The sequence below is a fragment of the Eptesicus fuscus genome, chromosome 1 (genome assembly GCF_027574615.1).
Source record: "Eptesicus fuscus isolate TK198812 chromosome 1, DD_ASM_mEF_20220401, whole genome shotgun sequence".
In the NCBI taxonomy this organism is placed as follows: domain Eukaryota; kingdom Metazoa; phylum Chordata; class Mammalia; order Chiroptera; family Vespertilionidae; genus Eptesicus; species Eptesicus fuscus.
The window spans coordinates 25,052,226-25,075,600 of record NC_072473.1 but is presented as its reverse complement, the minus strand read 5'-3'; positions in this window follow the sequence as shown (position 1 = coordinate 25,075,600).

The window sequence follows — 23,375 nt, the reverse complement described above, 5'->3', positions numbered from 1 at the left end:
GAAAGGAAGGAGAAGAATAGGAGAGCATTAGGGGAAGCATCAGATGTACGTAAAACTTTCATTTTTGTTTTCTTCCAATGGATGAGAAAGCCAGTATATATCTGCAAGTAAAAATAAATTATGATAAATGAGGGAGAGCTTCGAGGAGTGGGTCTGGGCATTGCTAGAATACATTGGATTCAGGATTGGATAGGATTGAATTCAGAGATAGGTTACTTAGGTTTATTCAGGAGGAGGGATGCCCCTCTCTTTGTAAATGGAGGGAAAATGAGGGATGTACAAGCAAGAATGTGTTCAACATTGGCATTAAAAATACCACTTACATTTTATCAGAAAGGGTGGTAGATCTTATATTCCAATATTTTAAAATGATAAATTCTAATCACTATCATTATTCTAGCATAATGCATATTGTGGACACTAACCCTTCTGTGTTTACTGTGCTCAGAGACTCCCACATAGCACTTTTCAACTTTTGAAGCAACCTTTCTCAGAGACATTTGCAAAATTACTTCATACCCTAAGTACTAAAAACCACAAATTTATGTACAAAGTAGCTAACAATTTGCAAAGTGTCTATTGCCTTGAAAAGAATAATTTGCCAGTAGGGCAAAATTTACCTAACAAACAGATTTCTACTGTGAGAGGAAGAATATGTGGAAGCAAAATTATAGAGGGAAATATTACTTAAGTCTATCTAAACCCATGATGTGGAAATTAGAGCAACGTGTAGCTCAGAAATTACTTATAAATGCCAAGTTCTAAACCAGTGTTTCTCAAATTTTGGTAAGCATCAGAATCACATAGTTAGCTTCTTAAAATTGCTTGTGTTGGGAACCACACTGAAATTTACTGTCAGAATTTTGAAGTGAGGGATCTAGAGGGGGTCCAAGCTTTTTTTAAAATAAGATTTACCACGTGACTTTATACACTCCAAAGTTCTAGATTCACTGATCAGAACATTTCCAATTTCACTGATATCTTTTAATTCATCTAAAACAGTGGGAGAAGTGTTGATACAGGTTCGAATTCAGTTCCAGTGCTGGGTCTGAGGCCACTCAACAAAATTCCCAAGGTATACCAAATCTAGCTACCACCCATCGGGTGCCTACGGAACATTGTGGTAAGGTGAGGTCTTGGGGAGTTTCTCAGGATGAGGCCAGTAGACAGTCCTCAAACAAACCAAGATTTGGCTGTGTGAAGGGAGGACTCTACACTGGTTGGACTTGTGAGAGAAAAATGCCCCCCATTCTAGAGCCACATAATTCAGTTTGCCCAAGTTTCTGCCAAGAGCCTGAGCTCAACCAGGTTGGGCCACTGAGTCAGGAGGGTGGTGGTAGTGGATCTAGTGTGAGGGGGAGGTTCAGGTCAGGCCTGGGGCAAGGCCCCTGACCCAGAGCCATATAACAGCCTGTCCACGATTTTGCTTAGACCTTGGCAGGGCGGGGCCACTAAGAGTCCAAAGTGTGGGGCCACTTGGAACCCAGATATGGCTAGACATCTTCTTGTGAGAGAGAGGCACCAGTCAAGTTCATGGGAAAGTGAGAAGGAAATGGCCTCCACCCCAAAGCCACACCACCCTCTGAGTCTGCCCAGACCTTTACAGCCAAGTTGAGGCAGCTCACTCCTCAGCAGGCATGAGTTCCTCAGAGAGTATAGAGCATGGAGCTATTGCATTCCTCCAGGCTGATTCCATAAGAAGGAGAGTGCTCCACCCAAGAGAGATGGAGTCTGTGGTGCGAAAAAAGTGACTCAGCAAGGGGTCCCAGTGGCTGTCCTCTCAGCCTCTCCTGAGAGCCACAAATCTGTCTCTCGTCACTCAACTCCAGTCCACTCTGCCCTCCCTTCGCCAGAGCCTAGGGTGATTGGCTGTCAATGACATTTTTTGCTTTGGCCCTTTAGGTGGGTACCTGTGTCTCTAGCAGACTCCGGTCTCTCCCTAGCATATAGAATCTTTGCTGATTTTCACAGTCAGATGTTATGTGGGTGCCTCTTCCAAGCTCAGGTGCTCTGTGCTGTGCAGTCTGGCTTGGGGTTGAGACCCCACACTCCTTAAAGGGAACCATTACAGCTGAGATATCCCTCTAGATAGAATCTCAGTCACCTATGGTAGCAGGGCCAGCCCTTTTCACATATCTGCCCTTCCTATCATTCTCAATGTGGATTCTTTTGAAAATCCTTGGCTATAAAACTTCTGTATAGCTAGTCTTCAGTTGGTAATTTAGGTTGATTGTTCTATATTTTAGTTGTAATTCCAATTTAGTCCTGGGAGGAGGTGAGTGCAACATCTGCCAATTTGCCACCATCTTAGATTTCTCCCAAATGTTTTTTACCCTTTCATTGAATTTTTGGGGTTACACCAATTAACAAAGTTATGCAGCTTTTAGGGGCACAATTCCACAACACATAATCTATATACTGTATTGTTTTTTCACCACCCCAAGTCAAGGCTTCATCTATCACCATTTATCCCCAATATACCTTCCTCCATCTCCTCTCACCACACCTCTCCCTGGCAATCACCACACTGTAGTCCATGCCCATGAGGTTTTTTTTTTTCCTATTTCTTTCTTTTTTGCTCAATCTCTTCACCCTTTATCACAGTCCCCCAGCTGCCAGTCTGCTCTCTATGAATCTGTCTTTATTTTGTTTGTTAGTTCATTAGATTCCACATATGAGTGAAATCATATGGTTTTAGTTTTCTCTGACTGGTTGATTTCACTTAGTATAATGCTCTCCAGGTCCATCCATGCTGTCACCCACAGTAAGAGTTCCTTCTTTTAAATTTCTGAGTAGTATTCCATTGTGTAAATGTACCATAGATTTTTTATTCACTCATCTACTGATGGGCACTTGGGCTGCTTCCAAATTTTGGCTATCTATATATATACTAGTGGCCTGGTGCACAAAATTTGTGCATGGGAGGTGTCCCTCAGCCTGGCTTACACCCTCTCTAATCTGGGACCCCTCAGGGGATGTCCGACTGCCGGTTTAGGCCTGATCCCACAGGGACATCCCACTCGCAATCTGGAACCACTGGCTCCTAACTGCTCACCTGCCTGCTTGCCTGATTGCCCCTAACCACTCTGCCTGCCGGCCTGCTTGCCCCCAACTGCCCCCGCACTGGCCTTCTTGCCCCCAACTTTCCCCCCTTTGCCAGCCTGCTCACCCCCAACTGCCACCCCCCGCTGATCTGATTGCCCACAACTGCCCTCCCCTCCTAGCCTGATCACCCCTAACCACCTCTGCCTTGGCCCCACCACCATGGCTTTGTCCAGAAGGACATCCGGAAGGTCTCCCAGTCTAATTAGCATATTACCCTTTTATTGTTATAGAAGGTAGAGTCCTGGTGCACAGGTTGGGGCCAGATGGTCTGCCCTGAAGGGGGTCTCAGATCAGGGTGGGGGTCCCCATTGGGAGCATGACTTGCCTGGGTGAGGAGCTGAAGGCCGTTTGCAGGCTGGCCACGTCCCCATTGGGGTGAGGGTCCCCGCTGCGGGACATGGCCAGCCTTGGCGAGGGGCTGAGGGCTTCTTGGGGCCAGTCTGCAGGCCATCCAAGCCCCCCGCTTTGTCTGGACGGATGTCCCGAAGGTCTCTGGAAGGTTTCCCAGTCTAATTAGCATATTACTCTTTTATTAATATAGATAAAAGGCTAAGTGTCCACCTGTCTGACTAGTAGCTATGATGCACACTGACCACCAGGAGGCAAACACTCAATGCAGGAGCTGCCCTGACGCGCTCTGGACATTTAAAAATAAATGGCACTACCACGGACCTGGCACTGAGAAACCAACACTCAGCTTCCCCGAAATGGGACACAGGCCCCGCCACCACCCCAGAGTGACACCCACCAAATCTCAGCCAATGTTGCCAAGACCCCATGGTGTAAAATACAGTCCACAACCCAGCCCAGCCCTAAAAGGGTTGCTGTGCGCACAGGGTAATAACATCATGTAGCAACTCCTGGCTTCCTCTCCCTAGAGACAGGCCATCTACAGATAAAAAAAGCCAGTAACCGGAACACCATAATGACCGGAACAATCAGTTGCTATGACACCCACTGTGGCCAGTGAACCTGCCCCATGGGGGGTGGGGCCATATGGCCAACCTCCCGTGGCCCCTCCCCGCTACTTGTCCTGCTCCTAATTGGCCTCTCTCACACCAATTTGGGGGTGGGGCAAGCTGGCCAACCTCCTGAAGGCCCTCCTCCAGCCCAGCCTCACCCCAGATCAGCCTCCCCACCCCAATCAGGGGCAGGGCTGGCCAATCAACCACCCATGGCCCATCCCCCAGGATGCTGTCCCCTGATTGGCCCACACAACCCAAATCAGCCTGTGGACCCTCCCCCGAGCCAGATCTACCCTTGATCACCCCCAACACACCAATCGGGGCTGGGGCTGGCCAGCCAACCTCCCACGACATCTCCCCTGGTCGCTGACCCCTGATTAGTCCTCCCACCCCATTCAGGGGTGGAGCTGGCTGGCCCACCACCCACAGTCCCTCCCCACAACAGGCCCTGCCCCCAATCCCCTCCCAATTAGGGACAGGGCCAGCTGGCCAATCACCTGCAGTTCCTCTCTCCCAGTTGGCCAGGCCCTGATCAGGCTCTGATTGGGGCAGGCCAGCTGGCCAACCTCCTGCCATCTCCTCCTCCCAACAGGACCGCCCCCAATCCGCCCCAATTGGGGCCAAGCCAGCCAGACCCCACCCATGCACAAATTCGTGTACTGGGCCTCTAGTTTAGAAATAAATGGCACCACAGACCTGGAGCTGACAAACCAACACTCAGTTTCTCCCAAGTGGGACACAGGCCCCGTCATCACCCCAGAGTGACACCCCACCAAATTGTAGCCAACACTGCCAAGACCGCATATTACCGCATGGCACAAAATATGGCCTATAGCCCAACCCAGCCTGGAAATGGTGGCTGTGGGTGCCGGCTTCCTCTCCCTAGGGACTAGTATCCTTGGAGTTTCTTCAGCCCAGGAACCTAACTTATGTTGTAGCCAGGTACAAACATTTTACAGTTTAACCAAATGTTTGTATAGCGTTTTCCCGTGCCTCATCTCATTTGATCCTCACAGAAGTCGTGGACTACGTAAATAGGAGACTCAGTAGAATCCTATTTTCTTTTCATTAGCAAGACATGAATAGTGATATTAAAATATTTCTTCTAATTAATTTCCTTTCAATGTGCACAAATCCATACACATGGACACTAGTTGTAAATAATGCTGCAATGAAAAAGGACTGTATATATTCTTTCTGATTGGTATTTTGGGTTTCTTTAGATAAATTCCCAGATGTGGTATCACTGGATCATAAAGAAGTTCCATTTTTAAAATTTTGAAGTAAACCCATACTGTTTTCCACAGTGGATGTAACTATTTGCATTCCCACTAACAGTGCACAAATGTTCCCTTTTCTCAACATCCTTGCCAACATTTGTTGTTTGTTGATTTATTGATGACTAGAGGCCCAATTTATTGATGACTAGAGGCCCAATCTTTGTATTCATGCAAGAATGGGCCTTCCTTCCCCTGGCTGCAGGCACTGCCTTCGATCCAGCTGGAAATGCCTTTTTGCTCCCACCTAGAGTCACTTTTCCGCCTTCCCATGCTGCCCAGAGGCCAGGAGTGGCCAGGGGCAGTGAAGAACGCTTGCATTGTCACCAGGGCAACGACACAAGCATCTCGCCCTGCCCCCACCTGCTTGGAGCCTGCATATGCAAATTAACCCTCCATCTTTGTTGGGTTAATTTGCATAGTCACTCCTGATTGGCTGGTGGGCATCATGAAGGCATGGGTAATTTGCATCTTACTCATTTATTAGTGTAGATAGCCATTCTGACAGGTGTGAAGTGATATTTCATTGTAGTTTTAATTTGCATTTCTCTGATGATTATTAACAGTGAGAATCTATCTATTCATATGTCTATTGGCCATCTGTATGTCATCTTTGGACAAGTGTTTATTCAGGTCCTTTGTCCATTTTATAATTGGATGGTCTATTTTTTATGTGGAATTGTATAAGATCTCTATAAATTTTGGATATTAACCCTTTATCAAACGTATCACAGATATGTTCTCCCATTCAGTGGGTTGTCTTCTCATTTTTTTAATGATATCTTTTGCTGTGCAAAAACTTTTAGTTTGATGTAATCCCATGTGATTATTTTTCTTTTGTTTCGCTTGCCCAAGGAGATGTATCGGAAAAAAAATGTTATAAAAAGGGCCCAAGATTTTATGGCCTATGAATTTTTTTCTGGGATTGCTATGGTTTCAAGTCTAACATTTAAGTTTTTAATCCATTTTGAGTTTATGCTTGTGTATGGTGTAAGAAGGTGGTCCAGATTCATTATTTTGCATGTATCTGTCCAATATTCACAATATCATTTATTGAACAGACAATCTTTACCACATTGTATATTTTTATCTCTTTTGTCAAATATTAATTGATCATAAATGCATGGGTTTATTTCTGGGCTTTCTATTCTTTTACATTGATCTCTATGTCTGTTTTTACGCCAGTACCATGATGTTTGTTTGTTTGTTTTTAGTATCATGATATTTTGATTACTATGGCTTTGTAGTATAGTTTTATATCAGGTAACATGATTTCTCCAACTTTGTTCTTTTTTCTGAAGATCACTGTTGGTATTCGAATAATAATACCATATGGTTTTTTATTGTTTCATATTGTGATTGGAAGGCTTCAGGGAAGAGAGAATCTGCTAAAGATCCTTTGTTTGAGGGAAAGAAAATATCTTGATCCTATATGTAGGGAGGAGAGTACAATAGGGGGATTGAGAGAAAAATAAAGATAAAAAATTTATTGAACAGTATTTCTGAGGATTGGACAAAGATGCACTTGATAAAAAACAATATAGGGGAGTCTGGCAGCAGAGCCCTCTCATTGATTGTTTTCTGCTTTTTCACCATCAAATGAAAAGTTAACCCTAAGTTAACATGTTTATAACCAACTCCATATATTAAATCCCCTCGTTTTGAAATATCTAACATGATTTCTTTCTTGCTTGGATCCTATACTGCTATAAGAACTCTATGAGGGGATGCATTCCAAACTTTCACAGAGTAAAAATATTTTATTATTTATTATTGTTCCTGTGTGATTCATTGATACTTTATATTACAGTATTTAGTTTCTTGTCATTATTTTTTTTCCTATGACCTACAATTCTATAACCAAAAATTAAAATATAAGCTATTGAGTGGAAGAAAAAGATTCAGTTAACAGCATTAAATAAAGCCTGTAAACAAAGAACACACAATATAATATGCAAATGACAAAAAAAAGTGTTTGCTTGATTTTAGATTTGAAACTTGTTTCTTTTTTTTTTCTTTTTTCCATTTTATTTATTAAGGTATTATATGTGTACATATCTCACCATTGCCCTCCCACCCCACTCCGATACATGCCCTCACCCCCCAGTGTTTTGCATCCATTGGTTATGCTTATATGCATACACACAAATTATTTGGTTGATCTCTTATCTCACCCATCTCTCCCTAACCTTCCCACTGTAATTTGACAGTATGTTTGATGCTTTACTGCCCCTGTATATATATTTTTGTTCATCAGTTTATAATGTTTTTATTAGCCACAAATGAGTGAGATCATGTGGTATTTTCTTTCACTGACTGGTTTATTTCACTTAGCATAATGCTCTTCAGTTCCATCCAGGTTGCTGCAAATGGTAAGAATTCCTTTTTTTATATGGCAGCATAGTATTCCATTGTGTAGATATACCATAGTTTTCTGATCTAGTCATCTGCTGATGGGCACCAAGGCTGTTTCCAAATCTTAGCTATTGTAAATTGTGCTGCTATGAACATAGGGGTGCATGTATCCTTTCTGATTGGTGTTTCTAGTTTCTTAGGATATATTCCTAGGAGTGGGATTACTGGGTCAAATGGGAGTTCCATTTTCAGTTTTTTGAGGAAACTCCATACTGTTCTCCACAGTGGCTGCACCAGTCTGCATCCCCACCAGCAGTGCACGAGGGTTCCTTTTTCTCCGCATCCTTGCCAACACTTGTCATTTGTTGATTTGTAAATGATAGCCATTCTGACAGGTGTGAATTGGTACCGCATTGGCATTTTGATTTGCATCTCTCAGATAATTAGTGACTTTGAGCATGTTTTTATCTGTCTCTTGGCCTTTCTTCTGTCTTCTTACGAGAAGAATCTATTTAGGTTAGTTGCCCCTTTTTTTATTGGATCATTTATCTTCCTTTTATTAAGTTGTATAAGTTGCCTGTAGATGTTGGAGATTAAAATTTTATCAGTGATACCATTTGCAAATATGGTATCCCATACGGTGGGATTTCTTCTTGTTTTGTTCATTGTTTCTTTTGCTGTGAAAAAGCTTTTTATTTTGATGTAGTCCCATTTGTTTATTTTCTCTTTAGCTTCCATTGCCCTAGGAGCAGTATCAGTGCAGAAGGTCTTTCGGTATATGTCTGAGGTTTTGCTGCCTGTGGATTCCTCTAGTATTTTTATGGTTTCCCATCTTATGTTTAAGTCCTGTATCCATTCTGAGTTTATTTTTGTGTATGGTGTAAATTGGTGGTCTAGTTTCATTTTTTTGCATGTATCTGGCCAATTTTCCCAACACCACTTGTTGAAGAGACTGTCTTGACTCCATTGTATGTTCATGCCTCCTTTGTCAAATATTAATTGAGCATATCGGTTTGGGTCAATATCTGGATTCTCTATTCTAGTCCATTGACTTATATGTCTGTTCTTGTGCCAGTACCAGGTTGTTTTGAGAACAGTGGCTTTGTAATACAGCTTGAAATCTGATATTGAGATCCCACCTACTTTATAACTCTTTTTCAGGATTGATGTGGATATTCAGGGTCTTTTTTTTATTCCAGATGAATTTTTGGAGAGTTCTTTCTAGGTCTGTGAAATATGCCGTTGGTATTTTAATGGGGAGTGCATTGAATCTATAGATTTTTTTGGGTTTATGGACATTTTAATGATGTTGATTTTACCAATCCATGAACATGGTATGTTCTTCCATCTGTTTACATCTTCCTCTATCTCTTATTTCAGTGACCTCTAGTTTTAAGCATATAGGTCTTTTACCTCCTTAGTTAAGTTTATTCCTAGGTATCTTAACTTTTTTGTTGCGATGGTAAATGGGATTGTTTTTTTAGTCTCTCTTTCAGTAAGTTCACTATTGGTGTATAGAAATGCCACGTATTTCTTGGCATTAATTTTGTATCCTGCTACATTGCCAGATTCACTTATTAAGTCTATTAGTTTTTCATACAGTCTTTCAGGTTTTTTTATGTATAATATCATGTCATCTGCAAATAAGGACAGCTTTACTTCTTTTCCAATTTGGATGCTTTTTTATTTCTAATTCTGGTCTAATTACAATGGCTAATACTTCCAGTACTAGGTCAAACAGGAGTGGTGAGAGTGGACATCCCTGCCTTGTTCCTATTCTTAGGGGAAGTGGTTTTAGTATTTGCCCATTGGGTATGGCGTTAGCTGTGGGTTTATCATATATAGCTTTTATTATGTTGAGGTATGATCTTTCTATTTTCACCTTGTTGAGATTTTTTATCACGAAAGGCTGTTGTATTTTGTAAAATGCTTTTTCTGCATCAATTGATATGACTATGTGATTTTTATCTCTCAATTTGATTACGTGATGTATCATGTTTATTGATTTACGGATATTGTTCCATCCTTGCATTCCTGGGATAAATCCTACTTGGTCATGGTGTATGATCTTTCTGATGTATTTCTGGAGCCGATTTGCTAGAATTTTGTTGAGGATTTTGCCATCTATTTTCATGAGGGATATTGGTCTGTAATTCTCTTTCATTGTGTTGCCCTTATCTGGTTTTGGTATTAGGGTGATGCTGGCTTCATAGAAGGAGCTTGGAAGTGTTCCTTCCTCTTGAATTTTTTGGAATAGTCTGAGGAGGATAGGTGTTTGTTCTTCCTTGAATGTTTGGTAAAACTCTCCTGTGAAGCCGTCTGGCCCCGGGCTTTTGTTTGCCAGAAGCTTTTTGATAACTGCTTCAATTTCTTCCATAGTTACTGGCATATTGAGCTGTTTAGATTCTTTCTGATTGAGTTTTGGAAGGTTATATATTTCTAGGAATATGTCCATTTCCTCCAGGTTATCCAGTTTGTTGGAGTAAGGTTGTTCTTAGCATTTTTTAACAATCCTTTGTATTTCTGTGAGGTCTGTTGTTATTTCACCTCTTTCATTTCTGATTTTTTTTATTTGGGTCCTCTCTCTTTGCTTCTTGGTGAGACTGGCTAGAGGTTCATGAATCTTGTTTATCCTTTCAAAGAACCACTCTTGGTTTTGTTGATCTTTTGTATTGTTTCATTGGTCTCTATGTTGTTTATCTCCACTCTGATCTTTATTTTTTCCTTCCTTCTGCTTACACTGGGCTTTTCTTGTTGCTCTCTTTCTAACTCTGAGTTGTAGGCCTAGGTAATTTATTACCATTGTTTCTTGTTTTTTTGCAGTAGGCCTTCCATCTGAAGACTGCTTTCGCTCTGTCCCATAGATTTTGGATTGTTGTGGTTTCATTGTCATTTGTTGCCATGCTGTTTTTTATTTCTTCCTTGATCTCTCTGGTAACCCAGTCATTGTTTAATAGCATGCTATTTAGTCTACATGTGTTTGATTTTTTTGGATTGTTTTTATTGTAGTTGATTTTCAGTTTTATGCCACTGTGATCTGAGAAAATGCTTGATATGAATTCTATCTTCTTGTATTTGAAGAGACTTTGCCTATGACCCAACATATGGTCTGTATTTGAAAATGACCCATGTGCACTTGAGAAGAATGTATATTCTTTTGCTTTGGGGTGAAATTTTCTGAGGATGTCAATTAATTCCATCTGGTCTAGTTAGTCATTTAGGATTGATGTTCCTTTGCTGATTTTTTTGTATAGAAGATTTGTCCAATGGTGATAGTGGGGTATTAAAGTCTCCTACTATGATTGTATTGCTGTCAATCTCTCCCTTGATATCCTCTAGGAGTTGTTTTGTTTTGTTTTTTATGTATTTGGGTGCTCCTGTATTGGGTGTGTATATGTTTATCAGAGTTATTTCTTCTTGTTGGATTGCTTCCTTTTGTATTATGAAGTGGCCTTCCTTATCTCTTGTTATGTCTTTCACTTTGAGATCTAATTTGTCAGATATAAGTATTGCTACGCCAGCTTTTTTTTTTTCATTTCCATTCACCTGAGAAACTTTTTCCATCCCTTCATCCTCAGTCTGTGTGCATCTTTTTTTCTGAGGTGGGTATCTTGTAGACAGCAGATATATGGGTCTTTTTTTCTTATCCAATCCATTACCCTATGTATTTTGATTGGGGCATTTAATCCGTTTACATTTAAAGTTATTATTGATAGGCACTTATTTGTCACCATTTTTATTCTTTACCCCTGTGTTCCTTCTTTGTTTCGTATTTCTTTTTTTTACAGCAGACCCTTTAGCCTTTCTTGCATTGCTGGTTTGGTGGTAATAAATTCCCTTAGTCCTTTTTTGTCTGTGAAGCTCCTGATTTCACCTTCAATTTTGATTGATAGCTTTGCTGGGTACTGTATTCTTGGATTCAGACCTTTCCTTTGCACGACTTTGTATATTTCATTCCATTCCCTTCTGGCCTGATGAGTTTCTGTTGAGAAATCAGTTGCTAGTCTGACGGGGGTTCCTTTGTATGTCACTTTATGTCTCTCACTGGCCGCTTTTAAGATTCTTACTTTGTCATTGGTGTTTGCCAACTTAATTATAATGTGCCTTGGTGTCGGTCTTTTCGGGTTAATTTTTGCTTGGGACTCTGTGAGCTTCTTGGATGTGTGTTTTTTTTTTCTTCCCTATATCAGGGGAGTTTTCTGTCATTATTTCTTCAAACAGGTTTTCTATTCCTTGCTCAGTTTCCTTTCCTTCTGGTACACCTCTTATTCGGATGTTGTTTTGTTTGTGTTGTCCCGAGGTTCCCTTAGGCTCTCCTCCTGCTTTTTATTTATTTTTTTCTAAAAGCTACTCTACTTGCTTATTTTTCCCACCTTGTCTTCTAGCTCACTGATGCGGTCCTCTGCTTCTTCTAATCTACTCTTGATGCTTTCTATTGAGTTCTTTCAAGCGGCGATGTCATTTTTCATTTCTTCTTGGTTCTTCTTCATTTCCTCTTGGTTCTTACTCATAGTGTCGAATTTGTCTTCCATTCTTTTCAGCCATCTTATGACCATTTCTCTGAATTCTTTCTCTGACAGGTTGCTTGCCTCCATTTCGTTTACTTCCTTTTCTGCTGATGCCTGCTTTTCTTTCATATGCAGGCTGTTTTTTTTTTGTTGTTGTTGTTGTTTTTTTTTTTTTTTTGTCTTCCTATAGTCTTCTTCTCTGGGTATCTGGTTATGTAGTTCTCTTTCTCCTGCATTGATTTAAAGGCACAAAATTCAACACAACCAGGTACAACACACCAGGCACTGAACAGAAATATATTCACGATATTAATAACCACAAATAAAGGTGACCACTAGAGAAAGGCAAATTAGGAGATAGGAGAGAAAGGAGAGAAACAACAACAACAACAAAAAGGAGTGATAAAATAAAATTGGGAAGAGGAAAAAGATTAAGAGAGAAAGAAAGAGAATAAGATAGAAAAGGGGAACAAATTATATATATGGGGAGAAAACTCCTATATAACGCCACTATTCCCAGCAAATGCCAGAAATAAGTACCTGGAGATTAATACAAACTACAAACAACAACTAATATCAATCAAGGCGAGGGAAAACAGAAGCAAAAAACAAACAAAAACAAAAAAAACAAAACAAAAAAATGAATAAGCAAAACAATCTCACAAAAAACATAAAAAATCGACATAATCAACATTTAAGCAAACAACAACAAAGTACAGATAGAAAAATAATTTTTTGGATAGTTAAAACAGAGAAGAGAGAGGTGTGTATGGACTTGGAGCAGGAACTTGGAAATTAGATATATAAGTAGGGTGAAATTTTAACAGGGGGTAAAAAGAAAGAATAGGGAAAATCTAAAGCAGGAAAAGGGTAACATAAACAGTACACCAAAAGCGGAAAAGTTAGGAAGAGAGTGATAGCATAAAGGTAGAGCTTAGATAGAGTACAATGATGCTAAAGGAAAGATGAAAATAGAATGTAGAACACTAATCCCAAAGTAAAATAAAGAGAAAATAAAATGACACTTTAAAAAAAAAAAAGGTAAAATAATAGTAGTAATAATACTGATTGAAAATAAAAATGTAATAATTAAAAAGGTAAAATCAAGTGAGGAAAAAAGAAAAAAAAACTTAGTTTCTTAAGTAAAAGATGAAAAAACTAAAAATAAAAAACTAAAAATAAAAAAATAAAATAAAAGCAATTGTGAAGGTCATTCACTTCCTCTATTGTTCTGTTTGGCATGCCTGTTTCCCAGTCAGGACAGTATTGCAGTTTCCTGCGTTCCACTCCTCCTCAGTGTTGTAAGCCAGTCCTGATTTTTAAGCAGGCAGTGTCTTAATTTCTTATATTACTTTATTTTTGATTACACAAGAGTCAATTTGTGATTCAGCCCCTGGGTGGCAGTGTTTCTGGATTGACCTCTGGGTCTATATGGCCTATCTAGCCTGTACTTAGATCCTACTTTCCCTGTGACACTCAATACCAGATTGTGGGAGTGGGCTGCCACAGAGCTGACTCTCTGATGGTCACTCCTCACTCAGATCCCCAGGTTCCAGAAAAATAACTTTCCCCTTTAGTCTCCGAGGGTGTCCCCATCTGGGTGATCCTATGTATTGGGCTTAGTAATCATAAGCAAGGATTTGAAGAGAAAAAAGGCCTAGTGTGAAATACAGGGCAGCGTGAAAGTCTGCTCAGTCCGTCTTACCCCCTTGGGTCTAAGCAGCCGGCACACTTTTAAAATTTTTAGGCTGTCCTTTTGTGTCAGATCAAAATGGTTTGCTTTTTAGAGATCCCTTCTGTTAGAGCTCGGAGGACCCCCTTCCACATTCATGGATCATGCCAGCCCCGACAGCCACGGATTTTTCTAGGCACAGACTTCCCCCAGTCTTCCAGCTCCTGCAGTGCGCACGTTTCTCTGTCCTGCCAGGACCAGAGACCTCACCTTATCCCAGGAGAAATCTGACCTTTCCACGGTGGAGTGTAGAGCTCCTCTGAATCCTCGTGTTTACGCCAATTGGAGACCGGTGTTCTGGGGTTCACAGCTGTTTGGTGGGTGCTACAGTTGTAGATTTTCAGGCTTCCGATAACATCCACTTTCCCCTTCAAGATGGCGTGGTCTCCGCATCCAAGCCGGTGGCTCTGGGAGGGAACCCAGAAGCAGTGGGGGCTGCCCAGTCAGGGGAACCCCGTCCAGCAGTCTCCCACCTTCTCCTGGAGTATAGCTGTCCCTTAATTCGCCAATAAACACTCCCCGTGCGACCCTCAGCTGTTCTTTCTTTCTGCTCCAGGACAAGGTTCGGGACATGTCTGTCTATTCCATAGCCATTTTTTTCAGTCTGAATCTTGTTTCTTTATAAAGAATCTATGTTTAATGTTTAGAACTGGACACAATACTATGAATAATCTTTGCGGTGATTCAACTTGACCTATATTTTCTAAATAATGTTTTCTTTAGTTTGAGTACAATTTAAATTGATAAACTTGCTTTTACTAAAGTGTGAAAGGCTGCATTTATTTATTTTAATGGACTTTGTCAGTTTTTTTAAAATCTGTCATGTCAAAATATTTTAAACTGTGGGAATTATTTAGTGTACTAATTAATAATGAAAAGAACAGATATTTCACAAGATTCTCACCAAATGTAGTTTTGATATTTTTTCCCTTCCTTGATGTATGCTATTACCAGATGGGGGCACAATGATACAGTATGCATAGTGAAGATCACTCTTTCAGAAGCAACATGGTGGAAACTCAGTTGAATGAAGAGTTTCCTATTTATATCAGAGAGAGAGAGAGAGAGAGAGAGAGAGACAGAGAGAGAGAGAGAGAGAGAATAGTTATGGTTTATGCTAAAAACAGGTAATCAATCCTAGGATTTCACTCCTAGTAATATAAAAAATGAGCATAAACATTGAAATTTCAGTTTCCTTCAACCTGTCTCAGACCAAGTATTTGGGTAGTGTAATATCCTATATATTAAAGAGGTAATATGCAAATTGACCATCACTCCAATACAAAAGATGGCCGCCCCCATGTGGACACAAATGGCCACCACAAGATGGCCGGCAGGGGAGGGCAGATGTGGGCAATCAGGCCTGCAGGGGAGAGCAGTTGGGAGGGACCAGGCCTGCAAGGGAGGGCAGTTTGGGGGTGATCAGGCCATCAGGCGAGTGAAGTTAGGGGTGACCGGGCCTGCAGGGGAGGGCCGTGGGGGGGGGGGTACCAGTCTGCTGTGGAGGGCAGTTGAGGGCAAACAAGCTGGCAGAGGAGGGCAGTTTGGGGTGACCAGGCCCGCAGGGGGGCAGTTAGTGGTGACCAGGCTGGCAAGGGAGGGAAGTTAGGGGTGGCCAGGCCAGCAGGGAAGGGCAATTGGGAGCGACCAGGTTGGCAGAGGAGGGCAGTTAGGGGCAACCAGGCTGGCAAGGGATGTCTGTGAAAGGTGATCGGGCCAGTAGGGGAGGGCAGTTGGGGGTGACCAGGCCAGCCGGGGAGGGCAGTTGGTGGGGACCAGCCCTGCTGGGGAGGGCAGTTGTGGGGGGACCAGGCCTGCCAGGGAGGGCAGTTGGGAGTGACCAGGCCAGCAGAGGAGGGCAGTTAGGGGTGACCAGGTCTGCAGGGGAGGGCAGTTGGGGGCAATCGGGCTGGCAGGGGAGCAGTTAGGCATCGATCAGCCTGGCAGTGGAGTGGTTAGGGGGTGTTCAGGCTAGCAGGCAGAAGCAGTTACAGGCAATCAGGCAGGCAGGCAGGAGAACGGTTGGTAGCCAGCAGTCCTGGATTGTGAGAGGGATGTCCCAGATTGGAGAGGGTGTAGGCGGGCTGAGGGACACATCTCCCCCCCAACCCCCCATGCATGAATTTTGTGCACCAGGCCTCTAGTATATTATATAAGAGCATGCTACAGTAAAGTTTTTTTTTTTGTTTTGTTAGATGATATTGGCATACATTAATCACCCTTATTTGTGGTTTTGCTTTCTGTGTTTCAGTGTGTCCATACTTTATTCCTTACTTGTCTGTTAGCCACTTAGTACCCATATTGGTTACCAGGTCAGTTATGAGAGAGAGAGAGAGAGAGAGAGAGAGAGAGAGAGAGAGAGAGAGAGGAAGAGAGACTGAAAAAGAGAAAATAATATTCACATAACATTACAGTATATTGTTATAATTTCCTATTTTATTATGAGTTATTGTTATTAATCACTTACTGTGTGTAATTTGTAATTTACAACTTTTTCATAGGTATGTACCTATAAGAAAAAAATCATAATATATATAGTGTTCAGTACTATTCAAGATTTCAGGTTTCCATTGCAGGTCCTGGAATGTATCGCCTGTGGTGAAAGAGGACTACTGTATTTCAGTCTATCTTTCAAATTGAAACTGATGAACCCCATATTTTAATCATTTTTATGCAAGTATAAATATTTGATTCAAGAGTTTCTCTACATGTGTACATAATCCCATCCTAAGCTATCCCCCACATTTCTGGAAGGGCTGCTGACCCTGGATCACCCATGTATAGCTACCACAGCCTTGTGGCTTAGAGTATGAAAGCCACCTCCTCTCTATTGATGTACATTTTTCTTTAGTGAATGCCAGAGTTGTCATCTCATTAAAGAACTCTAATTTATTCTTATTGCTTCCTGTAATTTCATTCCCTAATATCTTTGAAAACTACATAATTGATTAATAGAATCATCCCCCCAAACACTTATTGAATCTCTACAATATTTCAGGCACATAGTGTTTTAAGTGTTTGGGACACAATGTGAAACAAAACAGAAAATACTTTCCTTTTATAATGTAATTTATATTCTGGCAGGGGTTAAAGTTTATGAATTTCTGTCTATTTATCAACTTATTTGCTACTCTACTTATTAATGTAGTACATTTTATATAGTATGTTAGAAAGTTATGTTCTATGGTAAACAAGAAAAAATATCCTGAGTATATCTGTCAAGAGAGAATAGGTTTTGCTGATATAACTACCCGCAAATCTTATTGTCTTTAACAACACATTTTATTTCTCACTCCATCATCTGGCGTGTGCCTTGTTCCTATGGCACTGGGGAGGGAATGTGGCAAATTAAGTGCTGGGTCCTAAGTCTTCCAGCCAGAAGTAATACTTGTCATTCATGCTCATATTTCATTAGACAAAGCCTATCAGATGGACTAGCTGAATTTATAAGTGTGAAGAAAGATTCTTCTTGCTCCTGAATAGAGGAGAAATAGAATATCTATTAACTGTTCCAATTTTTTGTGTGCATGTAAACAACTGGAGCTTGTGACAAGGACAGGTTACATCTATACTAATAAAAGGGTAATATGCTAATTAGACTGGGAGACCTTCCAGGAGACCTTTTGGACGTTCTTCTGAACAAAGCCATGGTGGCAGGGCTGAGGTAGAGGCAGTTAGAGGCCAAAGGGGGAGGGCAGTTGTGGGTGATCAGGCCAGATGGGACGGCAGTTGTGGGTGATCAGGCCGGTGGGTGGGTGGTCAGCTGGGGGTGATCAGGACAGCAGGGGGGGCATTTGGGGGCAAGCAGGCCAGTGGTGGGGGGCAGTTGGGGACGAGTAGGTCAGCAGGCAGAGTGGTTAGGGGCAATAAGGCAGGCAGGTGAGCAGTTAGGAGCCAGCAGTCCCGGATTGCGAGAGGGATGTCTGACTGCCAGTTTAGGCCCAATCCCTGTAAACTGGCAGTAGGACATCCTCCAAGGGGTCCCAGATTGGAGAGGGTGCAGGACGGGCTGAGGGACATCTCCCCACCTCCCCACCCCTGTGCACGAATTTCATGCACTGGGCCACTAGTTTTAAAAGAAGATTGTACAGGGAGATTTCATGATGAAAATATAACTTTATCAGAGACAGGTGAGGTAAAGATATTGGCCACAGGTATAACTAGAGGAAGAACCCTCCTATTTATTATTATTATTATCCAATATAGGAAATATCCAATTTAAAGTCTTCAGGCTGGTGCATACTCAGTGTGTAGTTAGGAGCAGTAAAGCCTGTGTGGCTGGAGTAGAATGAGCAAGGTGGAGGGCAGTAGGAAATCAGATTAGAGAGAAAAAGAATAAACGATAATATTTAAGGCCCTGTAGATTATAATAAGGACTCTGGCCTAAACTCCAAGTGAAATGGGGAGCCATTGTGAGATTTTTCACTTCCCTGCAGATTAGACCTCACTCTCATTTCTAGCTCTTTATCACTCCTGTTATGTAAGCATTTCTTCCTTTCCTTTTCTCTGACCTCTCTAACAAACCCACACATGTTCAATCATTGACTCACAGTCTCCACGTTTGCTCAGGACCCATTTGTGGCTGAGTGCAAAATCATCTCTGCCCTGCCAAGACTCTTTTGTGTTCATTATTTAATCACTGGTGCTTCCACCCCTTCCAGTCATTAAATGCCAAGTTATTTACACTTACTGTCCTTCACACTTTCTGAAGCCTTTGACTCTGTAATGCTGCCCTTCAAAATCAGTTTTTCTTGCAAAGACCAGAGGACACTTTGGTATTTTCCATGCAGTTTCCCTCTACTTTCTCAATTGTGCCATGGTCTCTATCACTGAAAAATGCCTGATAAATGTACAGGGGTGGGAACAGGTAGTCTTACAGTTGTTAATGTGGAAAATAATATAATAATAAATAAATATTAATAATAACACAAGAATAAACTCTGTTTTGAGTACTCACAAGTGTAAGCCTACTTTTGCCCACCCCTGTATAGGAGCTATAGCATTGCAAAGATTCCACTATCACTTTCTTTTTTAAAAATGTATTTTATTGATTATTTACAGAGAGGAAGGGAAAGGGATAGAGAGTTAGAAATATTAGTGACAGAGAAACATCCATCAGCTGCCTCCTGCACACCTCCTACTGGGGATGTGCCCGCAACCAAGGTACATGCCCTTGACCAGAATCGAACCTGGGACCTTTCAGTCCACAGGCTGATGCTCTATCCACTGAGCCAAACTGGTTAGGGTTCCAGTATCACTTTCATTGGTGTGGGGCAGAGTATAATGAATGCCAGTTGTGTTCAGAACAAAAAAGTTTTTGTCCAACTTGTCAATGTTACTTTTTTGAAGCAAGAGACACTAATTAGTGTTTATAGAGAGTCTTCTTATTTCTATACTGGAAGCATACAGATTCAAGTAAAAACTGAAAGCCTCTTTAAGTATTCTGAGGTGATAACACTGAATAATACATCTGTCTTAGTTTTTTAGGCTGTTAAATAACAAAAATATCCTAGGCTGAGTGGTTTATAAGCAACATAAATTTACTTTTCACAATTCTGGAGTCTGGAAAGTCCAAGATCAAAGCATTAAGATATTTGGTGTCCAGTGAGAACCCGTTTCCTCATTGATAGATGGCCATCTTTTTTCAGTGTCCTCACATGGCAGAAGGGGAAAGGGAGGTCTCCAGACTCTAATATAAGGGCACTAATCCCATTGATACAGGCTCCAACCTAATGACCTAATGACCTACCAAAGGTCCCATCTAGTACCATCATATTAGGAGTTAGGATTTTGACATATGTATTCTTTTGGGGGAGACACATTGATTTTTAGTCTATAGAAATATTTAAGTATAATTTCAAGAGAGTGAGAATATCTGGGTTCAAATCCTGGCTCTAATTGTAGATTTGTGATCTTCAGTTCTCTTTGCCTCTTAAAAATAAATAGGATATATTTCATATGTATTACTGCCATAGTAAGAGCTCCATAGTTATGTTGTTTTCATTGTCCATCCTCATGGAAGTCAGTGTCCATGCTAAGGCTCTAGACTACCCCTAATTTAATGGAATGATCTGAAACCTTCTAAGCTCCTTTGATCATAACTGTCATTTGCTTTTTCTGCATTTGTTTTATACTGCTATTCCTGTAAGAGCAACCCCTTAATAAATCGAGAGACAGCTGTTGATTTTATGACAACATTCCTCTTCCTCTTTAGTTTCCTTACCAAAACCTGAATGAAATGGTTGCCTCTGTTCTGTTATCAGGACATTAACAAATGAGGTTCCTATTAAGTAATAAGGAATGGTTCAGCTGCAGTGTGTGCACTGTGAAAATCAAAGCTGTCCACCTGTCAATTACAATAGCAATGAACAGCCATGATTTACACTTGCCAGCCACCAATGAAAGGAGTGAGAGCCAGATGATCATGGGTATTCTGTAGCTTTCCAGCAGCCCTGAGGCTTCTTATATTGAGTTCATTTTGGGGATTTTGCTTAGAAGCCCCGAAGTCATTTACAAACTTGAGAAGTGAGAACTTCCAAAGACTGAACCCAAAAAATTATTTTTGTAATTGAGTTCAACTCTTTGGTTGTGTAATTACAATAGACATGTCTATTCTTTGGTGCCATATAAATATGGTATTTGGAATTAATATCAATTTCCTAAATTAAAAGTGAAAATCAGATTTACTTTTGTTAAGAATTTGCAAATGGGTCCTGAAAAAGACATACCCTGAGACTGCAAAATTAGGTCTAGAAATTATCATGCCACTTTATAATAAACCTTTCAGTGGTTTACTCCAGATGCCTGCCATTTATCATGTGCATTTGTTGTTGTTGTTAATCCTCACCTAAGGATATTTTTCCTTTAATTTTTAAGGAGATTGGAAGGGAAAGGGAAAGACAGAGAGAAACATGGCTGTGAGAGAAAGACATCAATTGTTTGCCTCCTGCATGAGCCCCACCCAGGGCCCAGTCATGGGAGGAGCCTGCAACCAAGGTATGTGCCCTTGACCAGAATTGAACCCAGAACACTTTGGTCCACAGGCTGACACTCTATCCACTGAGCCAAACCAGCTAGGACTATCATGTGTATTTCTGATGCTGAGTTTCAAGGATCTACTTGGTCCTCCTACCCCGGCCCTCACACTATTAGAGCTTACCCTCATATTTATTCTCCACATATTACTTGTGCTCTAATGAAATTTGCCAAATGTCATTTTATACAGACATGCTTTCTAATGTTTGTCTTCTATGTGACTACTAACACTAGTCTGAGTGCAAATTCTTCCCATCTATATCAAAATGTACCCATATTCAAAGCCCACCTCAAATGTTGTCTTATCCATGATGTCTTTCCAGAAATCCCCTTGCAACCTATCTTTTCCTCTACTGAAGTTCTACAGTCTGTTGTCTTTAACACTTTTACTGTATGTACACCATCTTTTTGCCATAATTCTAAATTTTCTTTACAGTTACATGACTAGGAAGGAATTAGGCAAAAAAGGAGAAAGGAGAAAGAGAAAAAAGGTAAAAAGAGTTAAGGGTCAAATCAAATAAAACTGGGGTCTGTTTAAATCCTTTTTATAGAAATAATATTGTTTTTGAAAAATTTTAATAGAAATACCATCAATTATTCCCCTTCAACAACATAGAAACACTAGCTAATGCCCTAAGAAACTAGTTTTTTTTAAATATATTTTATTGATTTTTTTTTTTTTTTTTTTTTTTTTACAGAGAGGAAGAGAGAGATAGAGAGTTAGAAACATTGATGAGAGAGAGACATCGATCAGCTGCCTCTTGCACACCCCCTACTGGGAATGTGCCCGCAACCAAGGTACATGCCCTTGACCGGAATCGAACCTGGGACCCTTGAGTCCGCAGGCCGACGTTCTATCCACTGAGCCAAACCGGTTTCGGCAGTTTTTGTAAATCTTGATGAAAATACAAAAGTAGATGCCATGAGTCTCTGACTCAACAACTTTGTAACATAAAGCAGAGATATTTGACCTCTTTTATTTTTCTTATTCTTTTCTATTTTGTCACTTTCTATTTCTATTTGGATTTTTTTTGCCTTTTCTGAATTTGTCATGCAAAAACAAACATTTATGTTATGTTATTACTTTCAGATACTTAATCATTTTCATCTGCAATTTATCTTGAGAGTTAACCACATATTTTGATCAAATCCATTTTAATTCAACTTCACTGTGAGATTGTGTTGAGAAATACTAGTATTCTGATGACAAAAGCTCATTTAAATCCTAAAATATATATTTAAATACTATTATCATGAGTTGTCTACATTATTAGTATTCCTTTTGAGTGGAGTCAGAATCTCTGCAGCAAAGTATCATATGGTATCTTTACTGCACTTAGCAAACCATAGTGAAGTGTAATTTTGACTATTTGTGCATTTTAGCAGCTAAATGGAACTATTTTGAAATCACTACATATAAGAGATTGAGGAAGAACACGAGTGCAAAAATGTAAAGAATGTTGCAAAATCATGTCTTTTAAAATGGTAAATAATGATGTATTTAAAAGGACTGATAACAGAGCCATCCATTTTTATGGCACTACATATCAGTTTGAATATACAGAATGTGGAAAAAGTAGGTTTATAGTTGTGAGTATGTGAAACACAGTTTATTCTTATATTATTATTTATTAATTATTGTACTATATTCCATATGAACAACTGTAAACCAACTTTTACCCCAGCCTGTATAAAATTACTTAAATAAATAATATTTCTAAGAATACATTTTAGACTACATATATACAATATTTAAGTGTTAATATGATTCTGAACTAACCATAACATTTTAGTGCCTCACATTAAGCATTGTATTCTGAGAACACCAAGAGAAAAGTAAAATAAATAAATAAATAAAATATGGTTTAATAATCTTTCTCTCTTGTGAATTTTGCAATAAAGTCTTCACTAGTTTATTTAGTGGCAATAATTACTTTTAAATATAAAGTAGTAAGATTCTTAAAATATTGATCTACATAGGCTTTCAAGGCCCAATACCTTTCTCAAGTCACATAATTTCCAAAATTTGTGCCTCGTTTTGCTCTTTCCTTCTGCTCACCTATAAAATAATATTTCAAAAAACCTAAAAGCTACAGAAGCATAGAACAGCTTATGATATGAATGATTTATTTATATCACAGTCCAAAACTTGAAGAATGGAAAAATTCCAGTATCTTCAACAAAGCCTAGGACTTGATTTTTTCTATATAGATCAGTCCAACTCTCTTTATTTAGAAAAAGTTCTAATACTATTTGGTTCTTATACAAAAACCATGAGTAGATCCAGTAACCCTATCTAATAAAATAGTAATATGCAAATTGACCATCACTCCAACACACACGATGGCTGCCCCCATGTGGTCAAAGATGGCTGCCCCCATGTGGACACATGATAGCC